This window comes from Miscanthus floridulus, unplaced genomic scaffold (genome assembly GCF_019320115.1).
Source record: "Miscanthus floridulus cultivar M001 unplaced genomic scaffold, ASM1932011v1 os_2624_4_5, whole genome shotgun sequence".
Classification (NCBI taxonomy): Eukaryota; Viridiplantae; Streptophyta; class Magnoliopsida; order Poales; family Poaceae; genus Miscanthus; species Miscanthus floridulus.
In genome coordinates, this window is record NW_027098416.1 from 86,604 (window position 1) to 105,019 (window position 18,416).

General features: G+C 43.9%; 1 pseudogene; it reads right to left on the minus strand.

The window, feature by feature from the left end:
• Positions 1-571: 571 nt before the first annotated feature.
• On the minus strand, positions 572-9,282 carry LOC136535242 (wall-associated receptor kinase 5-like; annotated as a pseudogene).
• Positions 9,283-18,416: the final 9,134 nt, after the last annotated feature.

Consider the following 18,416-nt stretch of genomic DNA (forward strand, 5'->3'; position numbering starts at 1 on the left):
CCTACTCTTCCATCTCTGGTGCTCGCCGGAGGTGGAACGGGAAGAACTTGCGCTGCTGGACTCGCCGCCGCCCGCCTGCCTGCCTGCCTGCCACGCCACGCCACGCCCACGCCCACGGGCTCGGGCCGGGCGGCGGCGGCGGCGGCGCGCGCGCGCGCGCGTGTGGCATCCAGGTGACCCACTTTTACTTCTCAAATAGATCGATCAATGATCAAGTATTTAAGTAGAGTCGTCTCTCGATTAAATTCCCATATGGTACAAAACCATTAATGTACATGTACGGACCATAGAGTTTAATAGAGATATTAAATAAATGGGCCAAGCCCATAATATCTAACAATATCTAACAGTGTCAACTTTGATAACTTGGGATAAGAATTAGAACTAGCACAAATGAGGATTTCTGCAATAGTGCCAGACTGTCTTAGTAAGATGGGCTATCGAAGCTACTCCTATGGAAACCTATAGACTTTATTACTTAAATGTACATAAATGCCTACTAAAGATAGTGTGTTCAAAAATGAATATTGCAAAGGTCTTCAAACTAGAAAAAGATAAAAGCCATGAAAGACTATCGCGGGTATCTTGCTGACAAGAGGAACTCTTCTTCAAGACTATACTGTCTACTTGACTCCTGCTTGCTTGTACCCTCCAGTAATGGATACATCACAGCCTTTTGTTTCTCATCACATATCCTTGTACCCGTACGTTGCACAACCTGTTGTACGGGTGCTTGAATGCTTTCAAGGGTCATCTCCACCTGTCTCATGGTCGGTCGATCCTCTGCTTTCATTTTGACACATGATGCTGCTATTGCAGCTACCTCCCCCCACTTGTTCACCTGCCTCTTCTATGATCTGAGGATCAAGTACATGGACCAAATTGCCTTCCGAGAGCAATGCTGTGAAATGGGCAACAAGACCATCATCCTTAGGTGATCTATACGAGTATGGCTTTTGCCTCGTCAGCAGCTCTATAAGAACAACGCCAAAGCTAAAAACATCACTCTTCTCTGTGAGTCTCCCAGTGTAGGAATACATGGGATCTAAGTATCCAAATGTTCCTTGGATAGCAGTTGAAATCCCAGTGTTATCCGCCGGAATGCATCTTGAAGCTCCAAAGTCAGACACTTTTGCTATCATTGAGGCATCTAAAAGAATATTATGGGACTTGATATCTCTGTGGATTATAGGGAATGACACGGCGGTGTGAAGGTAGGCTAGTGCTATAGCGGTTTCCGTTGCAATTCTAAGCCTACACTCCCATGGTAGTGATGTTGGTCCTTCAACATGAAGATGATCATAAAGAGTGCCATTTGGAATGAATTCGTAAACCAACAGTGGCACTTGTGTCTCAAGGCAACATCCAAAGAGTTTTACCACATTTCGGTGGTTGATTTGAGAGAGGATAGCTACCTCATTAATAAACTCGTCAATCTCTCTTTGGATTGCCACTTTTGACTTTTTTATTGCGACAACTTGCTGGTCGGATAGAATGCCCTTGTAGACAGTACCATGTCCACCTCCGCCAAGCTCGCGAGCTTTGTCAAAGTTATTTGTGGCTTTTTCCAGCTCTGTCAAGGGGATCATCATCTTCTCAGCGATATCAGCCTTTTGAGACACCAATTGTTGCAACAAATGTCCACGGTTCTGCTTGAAGATCTTCTGCTTCAGCATTCTTGCCCTGCGATGCTTAATCCTACGAGTCACAAAGGCCGCACCGAGTACCAGCACCAAAAGACCTGCCCCGCTGCCAACTCCCAGGCCAATACTTAACCCTGATAATACAATAACAAACAAAAAAAGTTTCAGTCAGAGTGACCACAGTTGGTGCTTGTTCCGTGCAAGTACATGTTGAAACAGAGGAGGAAACGATCAAGGAGTATTGCAATACAAAAGCTGAGTAATATGTCTGACGGAGTGGCTCTCTGCTCACCTAGAGAAGATTTGACACAGCCACGTTCCACGTTCGGGTTACCAGCAGCACCGCGTGGGCACCGGCACTCGTACGATCCGTCCGTGTTTGTACAAATACCGAAACAATTGCCCGGGAGTGCGCACTCATTGATATCTGATGAAGCAAACAAGCACTGGAGTATGTTACACAGGCTGTGTGCTAGTAGTACTACTGCACCCAACGGTGCTGTGCCCTTGCAACATGCCAACATGCGTACCTTGGCATCCGCCGGACAGGTAGGGGTTGCCGTCGTAGCCTTTCTGGCAGCGGCACATATAGCCAGTCCGGTAGTTGTTGGTGACGTTGTGGCAGGTGCTGTGGCTGCTGCGGCAGGCGCTCCTCGCCGCATCCGAGGGGCATGACGAGTTGCCGGTGTTAGGATATGATTAGTACCTCTGTGTGTTAACCCGTAGATTCGGGGAAGACTCTTATCGTCTTTCACTGTTGTTGTGGCACAGCAGCAGCGTAGACGCTAGTGTAGGGGCAGCTCTGGCTCGGTGGCGAGACGGCGGTCCGGTGTAGACCTGTAGGGGAACGACGGCGGTGGCGGGGCACATCCCGTCGCTAGCAGCACGACCTTTGATCGGATTAGGGTTTTCTGTAGGTGGGTGTGGCGGCTCCTTCGAACCTCGTGAGCTGAGCCCAGTCCCCCACTCCTCTATATATATGTGATGTACGACAGGGCCCACCAACCAGTTAGGGTTGGACGCCCCCGATCAGGGTGCAGAGGCAAGGGTCCAATAGGCCGTTGGGCCTATCGGTGAAGATCAACTAACATTCTCCCCCTTGATCTCATTCCATCTTTCAATTTCATATCATTTACTTTTGTTCATTCCATTATAGATTAGCGCATAGAGCATGTCTCATCGTCATGGTCCATTGCCGATAGACTTAACAGCTACAACACACTACTCTGTTCTGAAATAGATACTTATCTTTGTGCCTTCTTTTGTCCAAGAATTTTAGGCTTCCCCTTAAACCTATGCTAGCTACATGTTCTCTGAACACCATGTTCTCTGAACATGTTGGGTGGTGAGCCTTTTGTAAGCGGATCCACGAGCATCTTTTTGATACTTATATGCTCAAGACTTATGACTTGATCCCGGACTTTATTTTTCACAATATAATACTCTATGTCAATGTGTTTGGCAGCACCACTTGACTTATATTGTGAGTATACTGTACTGCCTGATTATTATCGCAGTATCACTTAAGTGCTCTATAGATGTCGTCAACCATCTTCAAACTGGGTATGAACTTCTTTAGTCAGTTCACCTGCCCGTTGCCTCATAACATGCTACAAACTGTCAAACATTGTGGACGATATAGTGACAGTTTGCTTTGAGCTTTTCCATGAAATAGCTCCCCTTTGCGAGATGATAGAAAATCCACGTCTGGATATGCATTCACTCTCGCATAATCAGAATATAAATATCCCACCATGTGGAGTGAATCAGATCTTCTATATGTCATCATGAGGCATTTCGTTCCTTGCAAATAATGCAAGACTTTCTTTACTAATTTCAGTGTTCTATTCCAGAATTGCTCTGGAATTTGCCAAGTAAAACCCGGTAACAAATGCCAAGTCAGGGCGCGTACATACTTGAGAATGTTGCAAGCTTTCGACAGCTGAAGCATATGGAACCACTTTCACTTTATCGATTGAGCTCATATTGGTTCCTGGTGCATTGAAAATCCCCATATCTGTCGCCCTTGACTATAGGAGCAGGTGAGGGACTACATTTGTGCATACTAAATTTCTGTAAGATCTTTTTCATGTATGCCTTTTGTGATAGTCCTTATACCATTTTTCTTCTATCTCGGTGAATCTCGATCCCTAAAACGAACGAGGCTTCATCAAGATCTTTCATATCAAATTTCTTTGTCTCTAGTAGTAGACTGACATCACTACTAGCAAGTAAGATATCATCTACATACAGGACAAGGAAGATAAACTTCCCATTCTTAAACTTTGTATTGACACAATTGTCCTCTATATTATCTTTAAACCCAAAATTCTTTATTGTCTGATTAAACTTCAAGTACTACTGTCTTGAAGCTTGTTTTAATCCATAAATGGATTTCTTTAGGCGGCATCACATTCGTTCTTTCTTTCCATGACAAAACCTTTCGGTTGTGCCATGTAAATATTTTCCTCCAAGTCTCCATTGAGAAATGCCGTCTTTACATCCATCTGATGTAATTCTAAATCGTAATGTGCCACTAATGCCATTATGATTCTGAAGGAATCCTTACATGAGACTAGAGAAAAGGTCTCATTGTAATCAATCCCTTTTCTTTGCATAAAGCCTTTTGCCACAAGTCACGCTTTATATTTCTCTATATTCTCTTGAGAGTCAAGTTTTGTTTTGTAGACCCATTTTATAGCCTACTGTTTTGGCTCATTTAGGAATTATTTCCAAGTCCCAAACTATATTGGCATTCATTGATTTTATTTCATCTTCCATGGCCTCAAGCCACTTTGATGAATGATCACTTCTCATGGCTTCTTCAAATGAGGTGGGATCATCCTCCATTTGAAATTCCTCAGTGTTGTACACTTCATAATCAGCAGTAATAGCTGATTTTCTAACTCTTTGAGACCTTTTAGGGACCTCCACTTTTGGCACATCTTCTGTTTGAGGCTATTGTTGCTCCCTCTCATGTGTGGCAATAGGTTCTATAGAATCCTAAAGAACAGGTTCTTTATCGTCATTCATTGTTGCCATAGGTGGGATAACAATAGGTGCTGGCACCACAGTATCTAGCACTGTCGGTGCAGCTATAGTAGGTAGTGAGAAAATTGGCTCATGAATCATTGGAGTGGGCGCTTACACCCGCTTCACTTCAAGGTCAATTTCTCGAGCTACCATGCTCTCCCTCATCAATTCGTCCTCTAGAAAGACAGCATGTCTCGTTTCCACAAACTTTGTATGTCTCTCTAGACAGTAGAAAATAAAAACCTTTTGACTTTTTTGGGTAACCAAAGAAATGGCACCTTACTATTTTGGGATCTAACTTCCCAATGTTTAGGTTAAATACTTTAGCCTCAGTAGGGCTCCCCCATACACACGCAAGTGGTTTAGTGAGGGTACACTTTCTGTTCACAACTTATACGGTGTTTTGGGCAACCACTTACTTGGTACTCTTTTGAGAATATGAATGGGGGGTTTTTAACGCCTCTATCCACAGGCTCAACTATAAAGTGGAGTAACTTATCATACTGCCCACCATATCCATCAGGGTACGATTGATTCTTTTAGCTACTCTATTCTGCTGAGGTTCACCCGGTATAGAATACTGTGCTACTATGCCATTCTTTTAGGGTATGTCGACCATAGTACTCCCCCATGGTCAGACCTGACTATCTTAATCTTTAATATCTTAAATTTATCCAATGCTTCTGTTCTTTCTTTGATTGGATAAATATAGCCATAATGAGAGTAATCATCTGTGAATGTTATGAATGAATCATAACCACCCACACTCTTTACAAGAAAGTTGACCACAGATGTCTGTGTGAATAATCTGTAAAATTCCTGTGCTTCATTTGTCATCTTTCTTAATCTTCTTTACATACTTTCCTTTTATGCATTCCCTGCATTGTTCTTAATCTGAGAGCTCTAATGGAGGAAGAATATCATTCTTAACTTGTCTTTCTATTCTCCCCCTCGAAATATGACTTAAACGACCAGTGCTATAATTTCGACAACGCATCATGAGCTCTCTTATGCCACTATTTCCAGAGTAACACTCTATCACCAGCTGCTTTATCAGCTGGGTAGCATATGTCTTTGAAGAGCCAATGAACTGACTCTTTATTCTATCGAGATACTCGGTGACTGTGTCACATTCTGGGATTGAGCCCACAATTGCAGGTTCAATCATGTTCTTTATCACAGCCAAAACATTTCTTGTTGGTAGTGATCCACTTCCTATGCACAAAAGTCATAGGACTATCTTTTGAGATTCAAAATCTCTCTCTTTAGTTGCCCAAGTGGCATCATTCTCTTTTGTCTCCCTCATCGGTGCCACAAACTCAGTGGAACATGGTGAGGTGACTACCTAGTCCACCTTAGACAAGATGAAAACTATGTCAAAACTTTTCTTATCATAAAAATAACACCATTTGCATGCCTTGATTCCAACGTTGGTCAAAATCAAAATATACAACTATTATTATACACTAATTCTACATCACCGTTGGACAGAAATAGAATTAATGCATAAATCATTAACTTTTACAACTGTTCTCATACACTAATTCTACATCACCGTTGGACAGAAGTAGAATTAATGCATAAATCATTAAAATTATCAATTTTTCTTATACACTAATTCTACATCACCATTGGGCAGAAGTAGAATTAATGCATAAATCATTAAAATTATGATATTGTTATTAACAACGTTGGTCAGAAAATAACAACATCATAATCATGTTAAATCTCTTTTTCTACAATTAAATACCACATTGGTTCAAAATAACTGGAGAATCAATATTTTCTTTGGCCGTGGAAAAACTCTCTTTTCCTTGAATTTTACCCACAGGGAAAATTGCTTTTTCTATTTTCTTTAATCCATTAATCAATTTCTAGGAAATAAACATTTACTGGAAAAACTTTCATTTTTCTCCAGTTAAATATTCATGTCGGCTTCAAAATCACTGGAGAATATACTTTTTCTTTAACAGCGGAAAAATTTTCACTCAATTTCTTGAATTTTACCCATAGGGAAAAATTATTTTTCTATTTTTCTTTTGAGCCAATTTGCATTTTTCAATTTTCTGAAAAAAGAAAAAAATGCAAAACTAGACTCAAACTTTACTGTTTCGGCCCAAAAACCGCAGAAACGGCTCGACCCATTTCTTTTCACGTGCGCAGGCCGCACCCAGGCCGCAACCTAGGCCTGGGCCGACAAAGTCCCGCGCGCCCGCTCGCCCGCCTGGGCCTACGACTTGGCCCATTCAATCTCGGCCATCCATTCACATCCGACGGCCGAGCGCGCATCTCGCTCGTATAAAAGCCGACGCCACGCGCCTGTGAGCGAAACCCTAGCTCATTCTTTCGGCTGCTTCCTCTCTCTTCTTCGTCCGCTCTCTCCTCTCTCTACCTCAGTGCAGCGAGCACAACAAGTGACCGAGAGCGAGCGAAGGCGACTATGGCACCGCCGCCGGCCCCCTCGCCGGCGTGTGCGTTCCCCAGCGGGTGAGCGCGCCGCCGTCGAGCGGCCTGGCCACGGTGACCCCTTGGCCGAGCCCGGCGAGCAGCGAGCCCGGCTCGGTCTTCTTCTTTCGCGCCGGCGAAGGGTTTTCCCGACGCCTGGCGAGGTTTTCCCGTCCCCCTTTCCCTTTCTCCTTTCCCATCCCCTTCTTTTTGATTTGGATCTCATTTCTCTTTTCCGAACTGGTTAGGGTTTGGATCTTCCCCTTCGGATTTGAGTTGCATTTTCTTTCTTTTCTTTTCGCTTGTTCACCCGAAAAGGGGATCTAGTGTTAGGGTTCATTTCTTTTGATTTCTTTTCCTCTTTTGGAGTTCATCCGAATGGCTTTCCCTTTTCCCTTACTCCATGCGAGTTAGGGTTAGGGTTCGGTTGAACCCGGATTCTTTTCCCTTCTTCCCCTTTCCCCTTCTTCTTTTGGGATTAACCCGATTTGGGATTGGGGTTAAAATTAGGGTTAGTCTTAGGGTTTGGCCAAATCCGAATCCACTCTTCTTCTTCTTCTACTGTTTCTCTTCCCGTTGAAGGCTTTTACGGGTTTAGGGTTCGGCTTGAAGTGCCGATAGCCCTTCCTTTCACCCAGTTAGGGTTAGGCTTGGGGAACCTTTATCTGTTCAGATCCGAAAGGAACTCTTTTCTTTTCTTAGATCTGAATTGGATCTGTTCTGTTCTTGGGTTAGGGTTCGGCTTCGTGAGCCGAGGGTCCTATCTCTTCTCTGATCCGAATGGATCTTGTTTTCTTTTCCCCCGCGCGGTGGCGGTGGTGATCGGTAGACAGTGACTGTCCGTCCACCCCGGTCTCTCTTTCTTTCTTCTTTTACCCGGTTAGGGTTAGTGTTACACAGAGGCAACCTAGATCTGGTACCATTGTTAGGATCAATGATTAGTACCTCTGTGTGTGTAACCCGTAGATCCAGGGAAGACCCTTCTCGCCTTTCACTGTTGCGGCACAGCAGCAACGTAGATGCTGGTGTAGGGGCAGCTCCGGCTCGGTGGCGAGACGGCGGTCCAGTGTAGACCTGCAGGGGAACGACGGCAGTGGCGGGGCACATCCCGTCGCTGGCAGCACGACCTTTGATCGGATTAGGGTTTTCTGTAGATGGGTGTGGCGGCTCCTTCGAACCTCGTGAGCTGAGCCTAGTTCCCCACTCCTCTATATATATGTGCTGTGCGACAGGGGTCCACTAACCAGTTAGGATTGGACGCCTCCCGATCAGGACGCAGAGGCAAGGGCCCAATAGGCCGTTGGTACTTATCGGTGGAGATCACCTAACAGCCGGCGGCATCTGCTGGAGCCGTTGCCGGGACTATTGGGGTCGACGCCACCGCCCAGTCCAGCACCACCGGAACCGGCGTCAAGGACGTGGAATCCCGCACCGAGTTGTTGAGCATTTGCGCGGCGACACTGTCAAACCAACCATGCTCGGCGATGCGCACTGCCACAGGTAGCAAGCCTGTGTTCTCAACGTCCAGGTACTTGAACTGGACGGCGTAGGACGGGCGGCCGATGGGGATGGGCGTCTCGCAGCAGCGGATCCCGGAGCACGCGGTGGCACCATCGCCAGGGGTGGTTACCACGGCGCCGGCCCACTTGTCGTCGATGGAGCAGAAGGAGGAGCAGCCGGTGATGACGTTGCCGCTGCCCCCGAGCAGCGTCCCCTGAACGTTGCACCCTGTGACAACCAACTGGTTGCGCCACTCTGAGACCACGTACGGGCTGCCACTGCCACTGACAGCGCCGCGGCCGCCGCTCCAGGTGCCGCTGCCGTCGACGGATGTGCTGAAGTTGATGTTCACGGCGCCCGCAGTGTACAGGGCCCGGACCATGGAGTTGGCCAGAGAGATGTCCACGATCTGGAGGAAGCCGTCTCCGAGCAGCAGCCGCGGCGGGTGGCGCGTTCGATCGCAGGTGAGGTTGAAGCCAGGGAGGGAGCAGCTGGCGCCGATGCCGAATGGATACGGCACGCTCAGGTTGCCGCAGCTGGATGGACAGGTCGGCGGCGGGCCTGCTGCATTTCCGGACTGAGCTGCTGAAGCCAAGGAGAGCTGCAGAACCAGCATCAGCGCCGCTGCCGGAACCATCACCGCGCCGCCTGCAGAACCAGAATGTCTTCTATGCTGTTTCGAGTAGTTGTGGCATGTCCATCCACCTGTCTATCCATTTTAAATAGTTCGAGATATATCGAAAAAGAATGCATGCCATTTGCCTTTTGGTCAAGGAAACATCGAGTTACACTTGCACCTGCTTTAGCATCGACTTCCACGTCAAACGTCAAGTGGCACTGTGGCAGTACAGCTTTAGCATGCTGTAGGAAGGTGACCTGCACTCAGTTGCGGAGTCAGAAGTTTTTCGAAGCCCGGGCGATACTCATTGCCCAAGAACATTTACCTAATAAATTATAACATTTTTCTTTGATATATATAAATTTTTCTTTTGAAGTTTGCCGAGGAGCCGGCCGTGTGGCCGGGCCGTGGCTCCGCCACTACCTGCACTGCCACTTGACATGGAAGTTGACCGGATCCTTCCTACAGCATGGTTTCACTTTCACCTAGCACGCGCATACGTCGAATGGCTTGCCATAATCTTGAATCTGCGCACATGCTAAAGCTGCGTGTTCCACGATATTGCTTGCCATCGATCTACTGTTTGCTTTTCTCACCAACGATCCATCAGTAGCGGTGGTTCTGTCTGCAAGGACGGGATTTCATTAAGAACGGCTACTACTGTGATTTTTTATTCGGTAATTCATACCAACTATTTGAATAAGTTTCAAACTTGAAACAAGTATCCTAGAGGGTAAACCCATTTGGACATAGTAAAGCAGGTAAATTTGGCTCCGAATCATAGTATAATAAGGAATAAAAGTCATCAATATTAAACATGAGCACGGAGGACAAACTATTCTGAGGTAGGGTTTGGTTAGAAGTAAGGTGGGGTGGGACGTTCCTGTCTCTTATTTCTAGGATGAGATGGGACACGGAACGACTACAATTTCTGCTTGGTTGAAGAGGGATGAGACCGACCCATTTTCTGTTTGGTATGAGGATATCAAAAGCAGGATCACCCACTGACAGGTGGGGTCATTTGTTAGTTTTTTTTTCTTTTCTTCTTTCCCGTAATTTTCGGCGCCTGTTTGGCATCGGAATTTCCGTCCCCTGCGCGGTATTTTCTGTCCTGCGCCTCCTCCTCCCTTGATAGGCGGCTAGCGCTGGTGCCCCTGCTCGCCCGCCCGTCCATGCTTGTTCCTGCTCCTCCTACTTGCGCCAGAGCACGCCTGTGCTCGCTCCTGCTCCTGCTCCTTCTCACCGGAGCCCGCCCTTGCTCACCCGCCCACTCGGTGGATCCAGGGATGTTGCTCGCCGCCGCGCTTGCCCGTCCACGCCCGGAGCTAGGGGCAGCCTGCCAGGAGCCAGGACTCACCCCCGGACGCCTGGAATGCCCCACCGCCCCTGCACCTGCCAGCCGGAGCCTCCTCTCCTTCCTTCCTCTCCTGTGTCGTCCCATCTAGTCTGCCCCGGTCCGCTCGATTTGGAGGGATGGGAGTCACGCGAATATGCCCTGAATATTTCCCATTGGGACGTCTCAGTCCCTCCTCGACTATAAACAAAACAGACTGATATGGAGGTCTATCCTATCCTATCCTATCCTATCCTAGTCCCATCCCACCAAATCCTAGCAACCAAATACTCACTTATCCTATCCAACAATAGGAGCCACGTGCCCACATGCACTTATCATCCAATTCAACGAATTCATCACCTATGGATGACCTAGTCGGCTAGTCCATACTCTACGAATGTATAATAAGGGTAGTTGATTTCTAGTAAGGTGGAAATGGAATCTTTGTTAGTGGGATATCTACTTTTTTTTTGCCGGATGCATATACAGATGCGAATATTTGAATATGAATATAAATATATATATCAGATTCTAATATGCATTCAGGTGTGTACTCGTTTTACTTTTTTTTTCTTTGCCAATCAGTGTATAGACGTAAAGACTCGTACATGCATACACACTCACCTCTATAGACACAGGCATACACATCCTACCACTATGAGCACCTTCAAAACACTAAAGTTGAGTCAACAAATTTCGAGATCGGTAAAGTTACTACGAGCGTCGAGCGTCGAGCGTCTATCCTACTCCTATAAGCACCTCGAAAAATTGAGTCGGACGATCTCAAGACTAATTAAGTCACCATAAGAATCTCGTTATTGACAGGTACGTCATCTTCCACTGAAAGAAAATCCTGAGATTGATAAAATCACCGATTAGCTCACTATCGATGGACATGTCGCCTTCCACATAAAAATAATGCAATTGAATCCTATAATTAATCCAAAAAATACGATCACCCGTATCAATTCGAGTACTTAAATTTTGTAATAAATCCAAGGAAATACGGGCACCTGCATTAAGTCAAGGACTTAAATCCAAGTGGCCAGGTTCCACCACAAGTAACCCAACCAGCTGAGTTCGCATCCTACTCGTTTTACTTGATATTAAGTACTTATCCAAAAGCTCAAAGTTTGCGCACAATAGTAGATGAAGGTTTCTTACTTGGTTATGGTATCAATGAACATGGATATCATGTCTTCAATAAAACCATCAGTTGTGTCGAAATAGAGATAGATGTGACATTTGATGAATCAGATGGCTCTAAAAGAATAAAGTCATTAGGTTAAGAAATGAAAAACCACCTCACCGAGCTATTAAAAGACTTGCCATTGGTGAAGTGAGGTCTAGGGAAGCTCAAAATCAAAATAAAGATGAAGATCCTCAAGTACAAGTCCTTTATGATCCAGTCTTTCATCATGGATAATCTCATGTCCATGGTGTACCCTCGTCGTCAAGATGTGATCATGGAAGGAATGTAGACAAGACACAAGATCAATATCGAGCACAAGTTGATTGTTGATAGTCATTCACTACCATAAAACAGAATATCCTTGAGGATAAAAACTCTCAAGGAAACCATGAAAACTGTCAAGAAAATTATTTGTGGCAGCCAACACTTAAGGATGGACCGCCAAGGATAGATAGGAAGGGAAATAGCTATTACCTTGAGGGTTGATAGCCACAAATGATTTCCTTGGGGATTTAGCTGCCAAGGAAACAAAGGCGAGGTCTAGACCACCCCCTAAGGTATATCTAACAACCGCCAAGATTACATATTTTCTTGATAACTGGTAACCATCAAGGATATATATAGGCAAAAAAGAAAAAAAAGTCACACGTTTGCTGTAGCTAGTAATCAAACTTGTGACCCCATGTTTTGCGTGAATCATCACTTACCACTACATCACAATGTAATTTGTGACCTAGTGAATGTTTCTTTCTTTTTGGTATTCACTTTAGTGGATCTTATAATGAATATGAGACTCTAAAAAATTTAATTCTTGTTATATGCTTGTTAAGGGTGCCAATGGTGTGAAGGCTAAGTTCATTGGTACACCAATTGTGGGCCCAAAGAAGAAGGCCATTTAGGTACCAAAGACCTTGGTAACTAACCTTCAAGGACCCAAGCAAGTTTGGGTACCTAAAAAGAATTGATCTTCTTTTGTAGGACAATTATAAAGCCAGAGTAAGGCGTTGGGTGCTTGATAGTGGGTGCACACAACACATGACCGGTGATCCAAGAATGTTCAATTCAATCAATGAAAACAAGAGCAATGGGATTGATAGTATCATATTTGGTGACAATGGCAAAGGCAAGGTCAAAGGGCTTGGTAAGATTGCAATATCCAATGACTTGAGTATCTCCAATGTGTTACTAGTAGAGAGCTTGAACTTCAATCTATTATCGGTAGCTCAATTGTGTGATCTTGGTTTCAAGTGCATATTTGGTGTGGATGATGTAGAGATCATAAGTGTAGATGGCTCTAATTTGATTTTCAAAGGATTTAGATATGAGAATCTATACTTGGTTGATTTCAATGCTAGAGAAGATCAATTGACAACATGTTTGATCACTAAGTCTGGCATGGGTTGGTTATGGCATAGAAGGCTTGGTCATGTCGGAATGAAACAATTGAACAAGTTGATCAAGCATGACTTAGTTAGAGGCTTGAAAGATGTCACATTTGAAAAGGATAAGCTATGTAGTGCATGTCAAGCTGGAAAGCAAGTTGGTAACACACATCCTAAGAAGAGCATAATGAGCACATCTAAGGTATTTGAGTTGATCCACATGGACTTGTTTGGACCAACCACATACACTAGCATTGGTGGAAACAAATACAGACTTGTGATTGTGGATGATTTCACTAGATACACATGGGTGTTCTTTCTTGTTGACAAGAGTGATGTGTTTGCAACATTCAAATCATTTGTCAAGGGCATTCACAACGAGTTTGAAACAACCATCAAGAAAGTGAGAAGTGACAATGGAAGTGAGTTCAAGAACACAAGAGTTGTGTGATGAATTTGGAATTAGACATCAATTCTCGGCCAAGTACACTCCATAATCAAATGGCCTAGTTGAAAGAAAGAATAGAACTTTGATTGATATGGCAAGATCAATGTTGAGTGAGTACAATGTTAGTCATTCATTTTGGGCCGAAGCAATCAACACGGCTTGCTATTATAGCAACCGACTCTATTGTCACCCCATGATGGAGAAGACACCCTATGAGCTATTGAATGGAAGAAAGCCCAACATAGCATACTTTTGGATTTTTGGTTGTAAATGCTACATATTGAAGAAAGGCACTAGATTGAGCAAGTTTGAAAAGAAATGTGATGAAGGCTTCTTGCTTGGTTACTTCAATACTAGCAAGGCATATAGAGTTTGGAATTTGGCTAGTGGTACTCTTGAGGAGGTTCATGATGTGGAATTTGATGAAACAAATAGTTCCCAAGAGGAAGATGAGAATCTAGATGATGTAAGAGGCACTCAATTAGTCAATGCAATGAAGAACATGGACATTGGTGATATAAGGCCTAGAGAGGTGATTGATGTTGAAGATGACAAGAATCAAGTGCTCTCTAACTCAAATGTACAAGCTAGTGGTTCCCATGATCAAGTTCAAGCAAGAACAAGTGATGACAAAGTGCAAGATCAACAACAAGTGGCTAGTTCATCATCTCAACCAAGTGATAAATCAAATGCAAGCAATCAAGTGCAAGTGCTTCAACCAACCAATGTTGCAAGAGATCATCCATTGGATACTATAATTGGTGATATTTCAAGAGGTATACAAACTAGATCAAGATTGGCTTTATTTTGTAAGCACTTCTCATTTGTGTCATCCATTGAACCTAAGAAGATAGATGAAGCTTTGAAGGATGTTGATTGGGTCAATGCTATGCATGAAGAGCTAAACAACTTTACAAGAAACCAAGTATAGGAGTTAGTTGAGAGGCCTAAGGATCATAATGTGATTGGAACCAAGTGGGTCTTTTGAAACAAGCAAGATTAAGATGGGATAGTAATAAGGAACAAAACAAGATTAGTGGCTCAAGGTTACACTCAAGTTGAAGGTCTTGACTTTGGAGAAACAAATGCCCCGGTTGCAAGATTGGAAGCAATTAGGATCTTATTAGCCTATGCTTGTGCCCACAACATCAAGTTGTACCAAATGGATATGAAGAGTGCATTTCTCAATGGGTACATCAATGAGCTTGTGTATGTTGAGCAACCTCCCAGTTTTGAAGATGAAAAGAAACCCAACCATGTTTATAAGTTAAGAAAGGCTTTGTATGGATTGAAACAAGCACCAAGAGCATGGTATGAGAGATTGAGGGATTTCCTACTCTCTAAGGGATTCAAAATGGAAAAGGTTGACACCACTCTCTTCACCAAGAATCTTGGAAATGACTTGTTTGTAATGTAAATCTATGTTGATGATATCATATTTGGGTCAACAAATTAAGATTTTTGTGAAGAGTTTGGCAAGATGATGGCAAGTGAGTTTGAGATGTTCATGATTGGAGAGCTTAGTTACTTCCTTGGCCTTCAAATCAAGCAAATGAAGAAAGGCATATTTGTGAGTCAAGGCAAGTACATCAAGGACACGCTCAAGAAGTTTGGAATGGATGATGCTAAAGCTGTTAGTACACCAATGGGAACAAGTGGAAGCTTGGATAGTGATGCTAGTGGTAACATGGTGGATCAAAAGATGTATCGGTCTATGATTGAAAGCCTACTCTATGTGACCGTATCAAGGCTAAATATGATGTTTAGTGTATGTATGTGTGCTAGATTTCGAGCCTCACCAAGAGAAAGTCATTTGAAGGCAACAAAAAGAATATTGAGGTACTTGAAGCATACACAAAATGTTGGATTATAGTATCCCAAAGGAGCAAGATTTGAGTTGATTGGATATTCGGACTCCGATTATGTGGGATGCAAAGTTGAGAGAAAGAGCACATCGGGCACATGTCAACTATTGGGAAGATCACTTGTGTCTTGGTCATCAAAGAAGCAAAATAGTGTAGCACTTTCAACCGCCAAAGCGGAGTACATTTTGGCCGGTAGTTGTTGTGCTCAACTACTTTGGATGAAGGCTACTTTGAATGACTTTGGAATCAAGTTCAAGAAAGTGCCATTGCTATGTGACAATGAGAGTGCCGTAAAGCTCACCAACAACCCAGTTCAACATTTAAGAACAAAGCAGATTGATGTCCGCCATCATTTCATAAGAGATCACCAACAAAAAAGGGACATTTGCATCGAGGGTGTGGGCACCGAAGATCGACTTGCCGATATCTTCACCAAGCCACTTGATGAGAAGAGGTTTTGCAAGCTAAGGAATGAATTGAACATACTTGACTTCTCAAATATGTGTTGATGCACCCCCATTATATGACATGCCTCTCCTTGAGTAAAGCAAGGTAAAGTTGATTGACATGTCATCCATCTATTGCTAAGGACTTATTTAGTGCATCTAGTCATTCCTATCATGTCCTAGGCTCATTCATGAAAATCAAATGAATTTGATGCTTGTATGGTACCACTATTGCTTGTATGCTTGAAATGATCTAGTGGTAGCATATGACATGTTTGTGGGCTTGTAAACCTAGTGTTTGATCTAGAAAATAAGCTATAAGTGTTTAACTCAACATGGTATAAGATAACCCTTATTTAGAGGTGTGAAGAAGCTTGTCCTTGGATCAAACTGAGTTAAATATCTTTTGCAAGTGATCTAGATTGAACCAAATTGGGAAAATGATCCTCATTTCACATGGTTTCACCTCAACCTATCTATACTTTGAGCTCACCTTTTGTGCTAATTGTTGACAAAGGGGGAGAGAAATTCACAAAGATAGTAAGATAGGAGGAGCAAACAAATGAAATGACATTGTAAGGGGATCAATAAAAAATGCACACAAGTAGGGGGACCAAGCGGATCAATAAAAAATGCACACAAGTAGGGGGACCAAGCTCATAAACTTGTATGTTGTATTTGAATGTGCATTTCATATATTTGCTTGCATGTCACAAGTCTGAAATTTCAATATCCATGCTTGTGTGGTGTATGCTAGTTATAGGCTTGAATGATGAAATGAGAAACTAGCATGCATAGGCTAAAGTAACTAGACTTATGGTCATTCTATGGAAACTAGACCCTTGCTTGTAATGTTGATCTCATGGGGTATTCTAGTTTTTATGTATGTTTAGTTACCAATGGTGCTAAGGATGTATATTGGTGCACTTTGATTGGTATCACACTTTAAAGGTCCATCTCTTATACCTTAGCATCATTAGGTAGACATTGTCTCCTATATTTCCTATCTAAGCATATGTGCAAGCTTCAATCCAAACTCTTAGCACATATGTAGGGGGAGCAATCGCTACCATATGGGATTCATGAAACTTGTCCATATTCTTTTACACATGGTAAATATGTTTGGACAAGCAACATGGATTCAATTGAATTTCAATTCATATCTTTATGAAAGGGTTGTCATCAATTACCAAAAAGGGGGAGATTGAAAGCTCTAGTTTGGTTTTGGTTAATTAATGAAACTCTAAGTGCTAACCTAGTATATCAAAGTGATTATGAGATAGGTAGCACTACTCCAAGTAATGAAGCAATGATGAAGATCATGATGATGGTGATGGCATGGTGATGATCAAATGCTTGAACTTGGAAAAGAAGAAAGAGAAAAACAAAAGGCTCAAGGTAAAGGTATAAATAGTAGGAGCCATTTTGTTTTAAGTGATCGAGACACTTAGCGAGTGTGATCACATTTAGGATCGATAGTCGTACTATTAAGAGGGGTGAAACTCATATCGAAATGTGGTTATCAAAGTGCCACTAGATGCTCTAACTCATTGCATATGCATTTAGGATCTAGTGGAGTGCTAACACCCTTGAAAATGTTTGTGAAAATATGCTAACACATGTGCACAAGGTGATACACATGGTGGTTGGCACATTAGAGCAAGGGTTAGGAACTTCACCGATAGAGTGTTCGCCCGTAGAGTGCAGACAGTTCGACGGTGCCACCGGTGCCCTAGACAGAAAAGACGGAGGTCACTGTAAGTGACCGAACACTGGTCTCGGTAGGACCGGTGCGCCCTGGCAGGTGAAGCTGGAAGACGCTGGCGTCAGTCTCTGACCAAACGCTGGGTCACTTAGTGACTAGACGCTGGAAGGTTGCGTCTGATCCTACTGACGTGGCAGCACATAGGGGAGTCGCCGTGTGACCGGATGCTAGGTGTGTCCGGTCGAGCATGACCAGACACGTTCGGTCGTGAAAAGTCGTCTCTGGATGCTTACTAGAAACGACCGGACGCTGGGGTTCTACGTCCAATCACTTTGAGCTGCTGCGTCTGGTCATCACTTGACCGTTGAGATCGAGCTATCAACATTTGAAGAGAGGGGACACGTGGCACGCATTGTGTGATCAGACGCTGAGGTCTAGCGTCTGGTCGATTTGACCGAAGTGTCCGGTCACCCTATGTTGTGCCCAGTGAAGGGGTACAATGGCTCTATTTCATGGGGGCTTCTATTTAAGCCCCATGGTCAGCTCAAGCTCATACTCTTGGCCATTTGCATTGACATAGCAACCTTGTGAGCTTAGTCAAAGCCCTCCCACTTATCTCCATCATTGATTCATCATCTTTGTGAAATTGGGAGAGAATCCAAGTGCATTGCTTGAGTGATTGCATCTAGAGGCACTTGGTGGTCGTGTTTTTGCTACAGAATTCGCTTGTTGCTCTTGGTGGTTGCCACCACCTAGATGGCTTGGAGCAGCGGAGGAGGATTGGCATGAGTTGGTGATTGTT